Source organism: Rhinoderma darwinii, chromosome 1 (assembly GCF_050947455.1).
Source record: "Rhinoderma darwinii isolate aRhiDar2 chromosome 1, aRhiDar2.hap1, whole genome shotgun sequence".
In the NCBI taxonomy this organism is placed as follows: Eukaryota; Metazoa; Chordata; class Amphibia; order Anura; family Rhinodermatidae; genus Rhinoderma; species Rhinoderma darwinii.
Genome location: NC_134687.1, coordinates 24660591 through 24670181, shown reverse-complemented (window position 1 = coordinate 24670181; position 9591 = coordinate 24660591). Strand labels below are relative to the sequence as shown.

General features: G+C 41.7%; 2 non-coding genes across 2 annotated transcripts; both read right to left on the bottom strand.

Moving 5' to 3' along the window:
• Positions 1 to 7954: 7954 nt before the first annotated feature.
• Positions 7955 to 8027, bottom strand: TRNAT-UGU (transfer RNA threonine (anticodon UGU)). The gene has a single exon. It is a non-coding gene; the product is annotated as a tRNA-Thr (tRNA).
• A 972-nt stretch (positions 8028 to 8999) lies between these two features.
• TRNAT-UGU (transfer RNA threonine (anticodon UGU)) lies at positions 9000 to 9072 on the bottom strand. The gene has a single exon. It is a non-coding gene; the product is annotated as a tRNA-Thr (tRNA).
• Between the last annotated feature and the right edge of the window lie 519 nt (positions 9073 to 9591).

The following is a 9591-nucleotide window of genomic DNA, read 5'->3' as shown; positions in this document are numbered from 1 at the left end:
GGGAGCGGCGGCGACTGGAGCAGGTAAGTGATTTCTATGTATGTTCGTGTTTGTGTGTGTTTACTACTGTATGTAAACCTTCTACACTGTGTGTTAGCTCAAAAAATGGCGACACACAGTGTAGGAGGTTAGACCGTTCAATCCCCTCGTTTCTCCCGGCACTAGCCAGGATAAAGGAGGGGGGATTCTGAGAGCTCACTAGAGCGAGGGATTTTTTCCCAATTTTGCAGCATAAAGCAATGTGGTTGCTTTACCACATGCAATGCTGCAATTTTGGGAATAGCTCCATCTAGTGACCAGTGCTGGGAAATATTATAAATTGAATCCAATTTATAATATTTCCTGACTCGTGAAAAAAATAAAAAAAATTAGAACAATGTTTAATCACCTACACACTAATTGTTTAACTAAAAAAAAAAAAAAACATGTTTTGCTGGCAACACATTCCCTTTAACCTAACCCATTGTCCTGGTCCTTTCGCTCCTTTATTTGACAATCCAGACTTCACACCGGCAGTGGGAGTCGAGGAATTTCTTTCTTGGAAGAAGCAGGACAATGTCAGACTCGCTTCCACACTCACTGACACTCATGAGCTCCCCACTTTACTGTCCTTGAGGGAATCTTGTCCTCACAAAAGACTATCTTGGATGGAGTACCTACAGCTTAGGGCATACATTTCCTCTTTCCCAGACAATGAGGCTATCACCTTAGATAAAACAGCACTGGAAGTCTTCCTACTGATACCCTCCATGCCGACCAAACTGTTATCAACAATGCACGTCTTTCTACGTGACTGCTCTGAGCTGTCTCAACTTAGATATGTACAGGCGTGGGAGCGCAAACTGGGGTATCACATACAGGAGGAGGATTGGCAAAAAAAATTTTTGCTTACCCATAAACTGCCATCAGCCTGTTACGCACAGGAATTTTTTTTTACAATTCTCACCCGTTGGTATCGATACCCGGTCTTGTTACATAAAGCTTTTCCCTCCGTGTCTGACCAATGTTGGCGCTGCCTTTCCGCTTTGGGAACCATGTTGCACATATGGTGGGAATGTCCCATATTATCTCCATTTTGGACTAACATATTCGAACTATATAATGTGCTGTTTGATTCCCAGACTCCTATTGAACCTGCCATTGGACTATTGTCCCTTTTGCCAGGCAACGTCACAGCCTTGAAAAAAGGTATTTTCAGACACTTTCTCACTGCAGCTAGGTGTGTGATTCCTAGACATTGGAAATCCACGGGATGCCCCTCTCTTCGTGAATGGGTTACCGAATTAACTCATATCATGAGAATGGAAGGCCTCCTGGCAGGGGACAATGGCAAACGAGACAGATTCATGGCTACATGGAGGAGCTGGATTCTGTTTGCAGAAAGCGAAGCCCTTCCACGTTGGCTGGAAGAACACACCTAAATCTTCTTTGGCGTCCGTACGTCTTGATTAGAGGCCACCCCTCTCCACTATACACCTTACCTGTCCCGCGGTCCTTCCTTCTTCTTCCGTTTTCTTTGTTTTTCTTTTCTCCCCCCCGTCTTTTATTTTTTTGCACTATATTATATAATACATCAGATTGATTATATTGTACAAATTCTTCTGTGCTTATTTGTTCCTCATTGAATGGTTCTTACGCTAATGTACACTTCTTCATGCCGACAATGTATATGCTCTTCATGTATAACATTTGCCTTATATGCAAAAATTTCATGTAAAGTGGTTCAGTTGAACTGCCACTCGTTCAAATGCATTGAAGTTGTTATTTGTTTGTATTGAAAATTTAATAAACTTTGCTAAAGAAAAAAAAAAAAACCTGACGTGCCTAAAATATGTTCTAAAAAAAAAAAAAGAAGGCCCCAAAATCCCTTAGGTGCTCCTTTGCTTCTGAGGCCTGTGTTTCAGTCCATTAGCACACTAGGGCCACATGTGGGATATTTCTAAGAACTGCAGAATCTGGGCAATAAATATTGAGCTGAATTTCTTGGGTAAAACCTTCTGTGTTACAAATAAAATTCATTATAAATGAATTTTTGTCCCAAAAAATTAAATTTGTAAATTTCCACTCTACTTTGCTTTAATTTCTATGAAACGCCTAAAGGGTTAAAACACTTTCTGAATGCTGTTTTGAATACTTTGGGGGGTGCAGTTTTTAAAATAGGGTGATTTATGGGGACTTTATAATATATAAGGCCCTTAAAGACACTTCAGAACTGAACTGGTCCCTGAAAAAATTGCCTTTTGAAATTTTCTTGAAAATGTGAGAAATTGCTTCTAAATATCTAAGCCTTGTAACGTCCTAGAAAAATAAAAGGATGTTCAAAAAATGATGCAAACATAAAAGTAGACATATGGGAAATGTTAACTAGTCACTATTTTGTGTGGTATAACTATCTGTTTTACAAGCAGATACATATAAATTTAAAAAAATGCAAATTTTCTCTAAATTTTGGTGTTTTTCACAAATAAATACTAAATTTATTGACCACATTTTTTCACTAACACAAAGTACAATATCTCACGAGAAAACAGTCTCAGAATCGCTTGGATAGGTAAAAACATTCCAAAGTTATTACCACATAAAGTGACACATGTCAGATTTGAAAAAAATCAGCTGTGTCCTGAAGGCTAAAACAGGCTGTGTCCTGAAGGGTTTAAGGACATGCAGCATAGCAGGGCCCCTGGTCCGGATGGTTTTACATTCTCTTATTACAAGACGTATTTTCCTCAACTCTGGTCTCTTGACCCAGATGCTTAATCTCATTTCATCCGGTGCTGAGCTTCCCCCTGATATGCTGCATGCCCGCATCTCATGGATTCATAAGGAAGGCAAAGACCCATCCCAATGCTCTAGTTATAGGCCCATATCTCTTCGTAATGTTAATTTAAAATTATTTGGCCCTATGTCTTGCCCCACACAGAGCTCAGTCCTCCTGTGTTCAGGTTTGCCTTTTATCTACTGATGAGGAAAAAGGCTTGCCCCGGCCTCTCATCACAGCGGTCTTCCAGGACCTGGACCTTGGCTCCAACATGACATCCTGGATTTCCTCCCTCTATTCGCTCCTGTCGGAAGTGGTCTGGGTCAATTGCACCCTCTCCCCCATTTTCAATATTTTGAATGGAACAAGACAGGGCTGTCCCCTCTCACCCTTGATTTTTGTTCTCACCCTAAAGCCCTTGTTGTGCAAACACAGATGTCCGTGGCCTTAGAATAGGTAGGACTGAGCTCAAGGTGGCAGCATATGCAGATGACCTTTTGGTTATGGTGAATCAACCTCTTACCTGCGTTCCCTAAAATCTGAGGCCCTTAATATCTCCCTTTCCGCAGACCGCCAAGCTGCTTTGGCCTCCACCTTCCCATTTCGTTCGGCTGATGCAGCTTTAATATATTTAGGTGTTTTGGATCCCACGAGACATGTCCTCTACATTCAAACATAACCATGTGACCCTCTTATCCCACATCAGAGAAGAATTGCGTAGGTGGTCTAAGGGCCTTTACACATGGTTACGTAGGTGTGCTATCTATAGGATGAATCTCCTTCCCAGGTTTCTATATGTCCTGCAGGCCCTCCTGATACATGTTCCAGTCTCTTATTTTAACCTGGTTTTCAAAGATCTCACTAAATTTATTTGGACTGGCAAACCTGTCTGCATTGCTCATCGTACACTCTCCCATCCTAAGCTCAGTGGTGGGTTCGGTCTGCCGGACATCTGAAAATACTAATGAGGCTTCACACCATCAGAGGGTAATAGACTGGTATAGACATAGTTCCTATAAAAGTTGTGTTGGCCGTTAAAAGGCCCTTTCCTCAACTCTATTAGATTCCCTACCATGACTGACTCTACCCTCATCCCACCACCTCTTGTCACACCCCACAATAGGGGCAACCCTCCGGGTCTGTCACTATATTTTTCCATACTTTCATTTCCCCCTTCCCATCACCGCTATTCCCCATTTTAGGGAAGCCAGCCTTTCCTCCGGGATATTCAGACACCCTTTTCTTTTCCTGGCATTTTAGAGGATCTTCCCGGGCATGTCAGTCCTCGCTGGTGGCCGCTGGTTGACTACTTCGGACTTTGCTGCCATCCCAGATCTCCCCACTATAGACTCTTGGCGTAGCATGCAACTATCTTACTTTCTTGCCTCCCTTTCTCCTGGAGATTTTTCCCGAACCAAAACTCAGTTAGAGATTCTCTTTGGGTCCATGTAGAAACTCTCTATCATCATGCTATTCCCTTCTTACCTCACCTCTGGAAGATTATGAATCCCCGTTTCTGGCTAAATGGGAAGCTAACTTACAGACCTCCTTTTCCCCAGAGCAGAAACTACGCACACTTCTCTACACTCACAAGTCCTGCATCGCTAGTAGATTTACCAGGAGGCCGGGTACAAGCTTCTGTCCCATTGGTATTATGTGCCAGAGAGGCTCCACTCGATTTACCCTGTGTCTTCCCCTATATGCTGGCGCTGTGGTTCTCCAGTTGGAACTCTCTTGCATATATTTTGGTCTTGCGCAACCCTCCAGCAATTCTGGTCAGGGGTCCATAGACTCTTGCCAAGTTACCGGTATATCCTTAGACAGGTCCCTGTCCCTTTTCCTCTTACATATCAATGACCTCCCACAGCGTTACTACACCCGCTATGTCCTCCGCCATCTGGTCAATGCTAGCCAAGCCTGTGTCCCTGTTCTTTGGAAGAAAATTGCTGCTCCGACCATTGCGCAGTGGTTACAAAGATTGGATAACGTTATGAGGATGAAGGAGCTCACTGCATCACTGAGGAATACTGAGAACTTCTTCACAGTTTGCTCTTCTTGGATCCAGGTATCTGATAGCGCTTTGTAATTTTAACAAATTTTGAGGAATTCTTTTTCTTTAGTTTTCAGTCCCCCCATTTTTTTTCTCCTTCCCCCTTATCCTTTCGTATGTCTTGTTTGTCTTAATTCCAGACACTCCTCATTTCATGGGCTCAAAAGTCATTGGACAGATTAACATTACCAGAAATAAAATGTTTTTGTTTTAGTACTTTTTAGAGAAACCTTTGCAGGTAATGACGGCCTGAAGTCTGGAACCCACGGACATCACCAAACGCTGGGTTTCCTCCTTTGTGATGCTTTGCCCAGCCTTTACTGCAGCTGCCTTCAGTTGTTGCTTGTTTGTGGGTCTTTCTGCCTTTAAGAGGCTCTGTCACAACATTGTAGAAGATAGGCCACTTATATAATGTGATCGGCGCTGTAATGTAGAATACAGCAGTGTTTTTTATTTAGAAAAACGATAATTTTTGACGGAGTTATGACCTATATTAGCTTTATGCTAATGACTTTCTTAATAGAGAACTAGTCGTGTTTTACTTATTGACCAAATGGGCGTTGTGGAAAGAAGTGTATGACGCTGACCAATCAGCGTCATACACTTCTCTCCATTCATTTACTCTGCAGATAGTGATCTTACTAGATCATTATGTACAGCCACTTACTCACATATTAACGTTACTGAAGTGTCCTGAGAGTTAATAGACGTCACCTCCAGCCAGGATGTGATGTCTATTCACAATCCAGACACTTCGGTAAGGTTTGTGTGGGATTTACAGCACAGCAAGCGTAATCTTGCGAGATCACACTGTAAATGACAGCCCAGCGTGATCTCGATGTGCTGTGCTGTAAGTCACACACAAAAGTTACCGAAGTGTCGGGACTGTGAATAGACATCGCGTCCTGGCTGGAGGTGATGTCTATTAACTCTGAGGACACTTCAGTAACGTTAATGTGTGTGTATGTGGCTGCACATAGTGATCTAGTAAGATCACTATGTGTTGAGTACATGAATGGAGAGAAGTGTATGACACTGATTGGTCAGCGTCATACACTTCTCTCCACAACACCAACTTGGTCAAAAAGTAAAACACGCCCAGTTGTCTATTAAGAAAGTCATTAGCATAAAGCTAAAATATTTCATAACTCCGTCAAAAATGATCGTTTTTCTAAATAAACAACACTGCTGTAATCTACATTACAGTTTTGTCTTAACCCCTTAAGGACACGGCCAATTTTGGCCTTGAGGACAGAGCAATTTTTTTTACATTTCCCTCTTTGCATCCCGACGCTCATAACTCTTTTCTTTTTTGTACAACGTAGTTGTATGAGACTTTGTTTTTTGCGGGACGAGTTGTACTTTATGTAGGTACCATTTTTTGGTACAAATACACTATCGTTTAATTTCTATAAATTTTTATTTTGGCGAAAATGCAGAAAAAAAAGCAGTTGCGCAGCAGTTTTAATTTTTTTTTTTTTACACAATACACCGATCATCATAAATAATGTTATACATTTGTTGTACAGGTTGTTACGGTCGTGGCGATACCAAATATGTCTATATTATTTCATGTTTTGGGACTTATATTTTAAAAAGTTTATTTATTATAAAAAAATGTGTGTTTCTGTGTATTTTTTTTACTTTTTAATTATTTATTTATCATTAAAAAATGTTTACATTCATTTAACTTTTTTTTTTAATCCCATAAAAGGATTTATCATTTTTATTTTGTAACTGTAATGTACTGGCATAGATCTATACGCCAGTACATTAGCCTGCTACTGATTGTACACAGGCAGTTGTTAGGGCATACCTCAGTATGCCCTAACAACAGGAAATATGTTCAGACAGCCCTGGGGTCCTTCAATGGACCCTGGGTTGTCTGCCCATACGAGTTGTGGGCTTTGATCGCGTCACAGTTATTTTCTGTGACGCGATCAATGTGCAGTCCCCCCTCTTTGAACGCCGCGATCAGCTTTCATCGCGGCGTTCAAAGGGTTAACGGCGGAGAGGTTTCTCTTCTCTCCGCTGTCAGAGCGGGGCCGTGGCTGTGTATTACAGCCGTTGCCCCGCTCTCGATCGCGCACACAGACGCGCACAGACGGCTGACACACAGGACGAGTATGCTCGTCCTAATGCGCGAATTGCTCGCCGCTCAGGACGAGCATACTCGTCCTGTGTCGGCAACCAGTTAAGCAAGTGAATTGCTCGATCGGGCTGAGATCTGGTGACTCGGCCATTGCAGAATATTCCACTTCTTTGCCTTATAATCTCCTGGGTTGCTTTCGCAGTATATTTTGGGTCATTGTCCATCTGTTCTGTGAAGTGACGTCCAGTCAACCTGCTGCATTTGGTTGAATCTGAGCAGAAAGTAAATCCCTGAACACTTCAGAATTCATCCGGCTACTTCTGTCTTCAGACACATCATCAATAAACACTAGTGACCCAGTGCCTTTGGCATAGATGTAGGTAGAATTCTTTAGTTTTCAGTTCCCCCGATTAGTTTTTCCTTCCCCCTTAACCTTTCGTATGTCTTGTTTGTCTTAGCCCGGATCAGAACAATGGTCTCGGTCTTCACTACATATATGTGCCATGCTATGACTCTCTATGATGGCGTACTTACTTCTCAACAGATGTGGCTATTTGTCTGTTCCTTTCATTATTTTGTATTTTTCGTCTGTTTAATATGATTCTGACCAGTGTTGGGTCGGCCTTGGCCCAGTTCTTTGTGTATTGTGTTTTTGTATTTTGTTAAATTAAAATTAAAATCAGAATTTAAAAAAAAAAAATAAAAAAAAAGCTTAAAACCCCACTCAGGATATATTATATCAGCTTTGCATCACAATTGCTGTTTTTTTTTAAATGATAAATGATGGGTTAACTTCAAACCTCATCCTCCAGAGGAGATTGACCTCAAATTCACATTCCTGTCCTGCTTATCACAAGATACCAGACTATTGTTTCTGAAGAAGTTCCAGGGAGTACACAACAGAACTCTTCTGGGTCTGGCGGAATCTCCTAAATTAACTCTATTATTATTGGATCTTTATATAGTTTTCTAGTCTTTGTGGATTACCTTCTACAGCAGGGCCTACATTAATTTTCAATAAAGGGATTGTTATGTGGAAATTAAACAACAAGTAAGACCCCAATGAGATTTGAACTCACAACCCCTGGTTTACAAGACCAATGCTCTAACCCCTGAGCTATGAAGCCTAGGTGAAAGGTGAACTGCAAAGAATCAGTGTTGGAAAATGTATCTGAAGACGCCCCAGTTGGTGGTCAACAGATATGATCGATGGGAACCTAGCATATTCAGTTTAAGATGTAGATGAAGAAGGCTGTCTGTGTTTATGCGAGATGATTAGCACTCTTGATCCACTGTGACAGAAAAGCTTCGGAGGCTTTCAAACTCTTCCTCTCTCCTTAATATTGAACAAAAAAAAAGAGCAACACTTTCTGAAGGATTTAGTCCTGTTCAGGTATATCAACACCGCTCTACGCACATCCAGCAAATACAGACACCTGTTTTCCTCACTCTCAGGAAGTGAAAAAAAAGAAGGGATAAAAATGTCCTGATTAATGCTACTCTCTGAAGCCCCTTTTAGGCAAAAAAGAAAGGTCAGTACTTAGAATAAGACAATCTGGTAGTATTCTCATTTATTAATCAGCATTGGAAAGGGCTTGCAGCTCCGAAACTCTTTGCTGAGGTGATTGCCATCAGGAATAAGGTCTTAAATGAAAGGTAACTAAACCAAACTTCCTCCATGGGTTAAAAGGGACTAAAGGCCATAGAACGCTCGTTCCCGATAATTGTCCTGTGCAAACACGGCAACAATCAGCCGATGAACCAGCAAACGCTCGTTCATCGGCTGATCTGTTTGTTTGCGCGGCCAGTAAGCTGGTCGCTAGTCGGCAGCACAACTCCGTGATGTGCTGCCGAAATAATAGAAATGTGCGGGGACGAGCGCTCATCCCCATACATAACCGATCATTGAACCTTGTGAAAGGAGGAACAAAACAATTTACATTTTTTAGAATTTCCTAAATTATCTCATCATCATATTGTTTTCTTGTAATTGTGGCTTGGGGTCCTACTTCTGGCACCACTACCTTCGACTTCAGGTGCCCAGGACCTATATTAAATATCAATAAAGAGAACGTTATGTGGAAACTAAATAACAAGTAAGGCCCCAGTGAGATTTGAACTCACGACCCCTGGTTTACAAGACCAGTGCTCTAACCCCTGAGCTACGAAGCCTTGTGGTGACTCCCTTGATTGTGCAATCAACACGAGGCAGCTAAGGACAAATGTTTGCTAGAAGTCTTCACCCAGCGTGGTCTTTTTCTTGCTTGATCCTGAAAACAGTTTTAGATTGTAAGGGTATGTTCACACGCAGTGTTTTCAGGCGTATTTCGGTGCGTTTACACCTCGAAAAACGCCTGAATAAACGGAAGCTGAACGCCTACAAACATCTGCCCATTGAAATCAGGGAAAAACAGCATTTAGTTCATACGGGGCGTCTTTTTACACTGCTCTTTTAAAAAAACGGAGCGTAAAAAGACGCTCCGTAAAAAGAAGTAGCATGTCACTTCTTGAGGCGTTTTTTGGAGCTGATTTTCCACTGAACACTATGAAAAACGCCACAAAAGAAGCTCCAAATTAAAAGAAGCTTCATTTTCAGCTTAAAAAACGCCTGAAACTCAGAGGCTGTTTCCTCTGAAAACCGCTCCGTATTTTCCTTACGTTTTTGAGTTTGTGCAAGTAGGATATTCACAT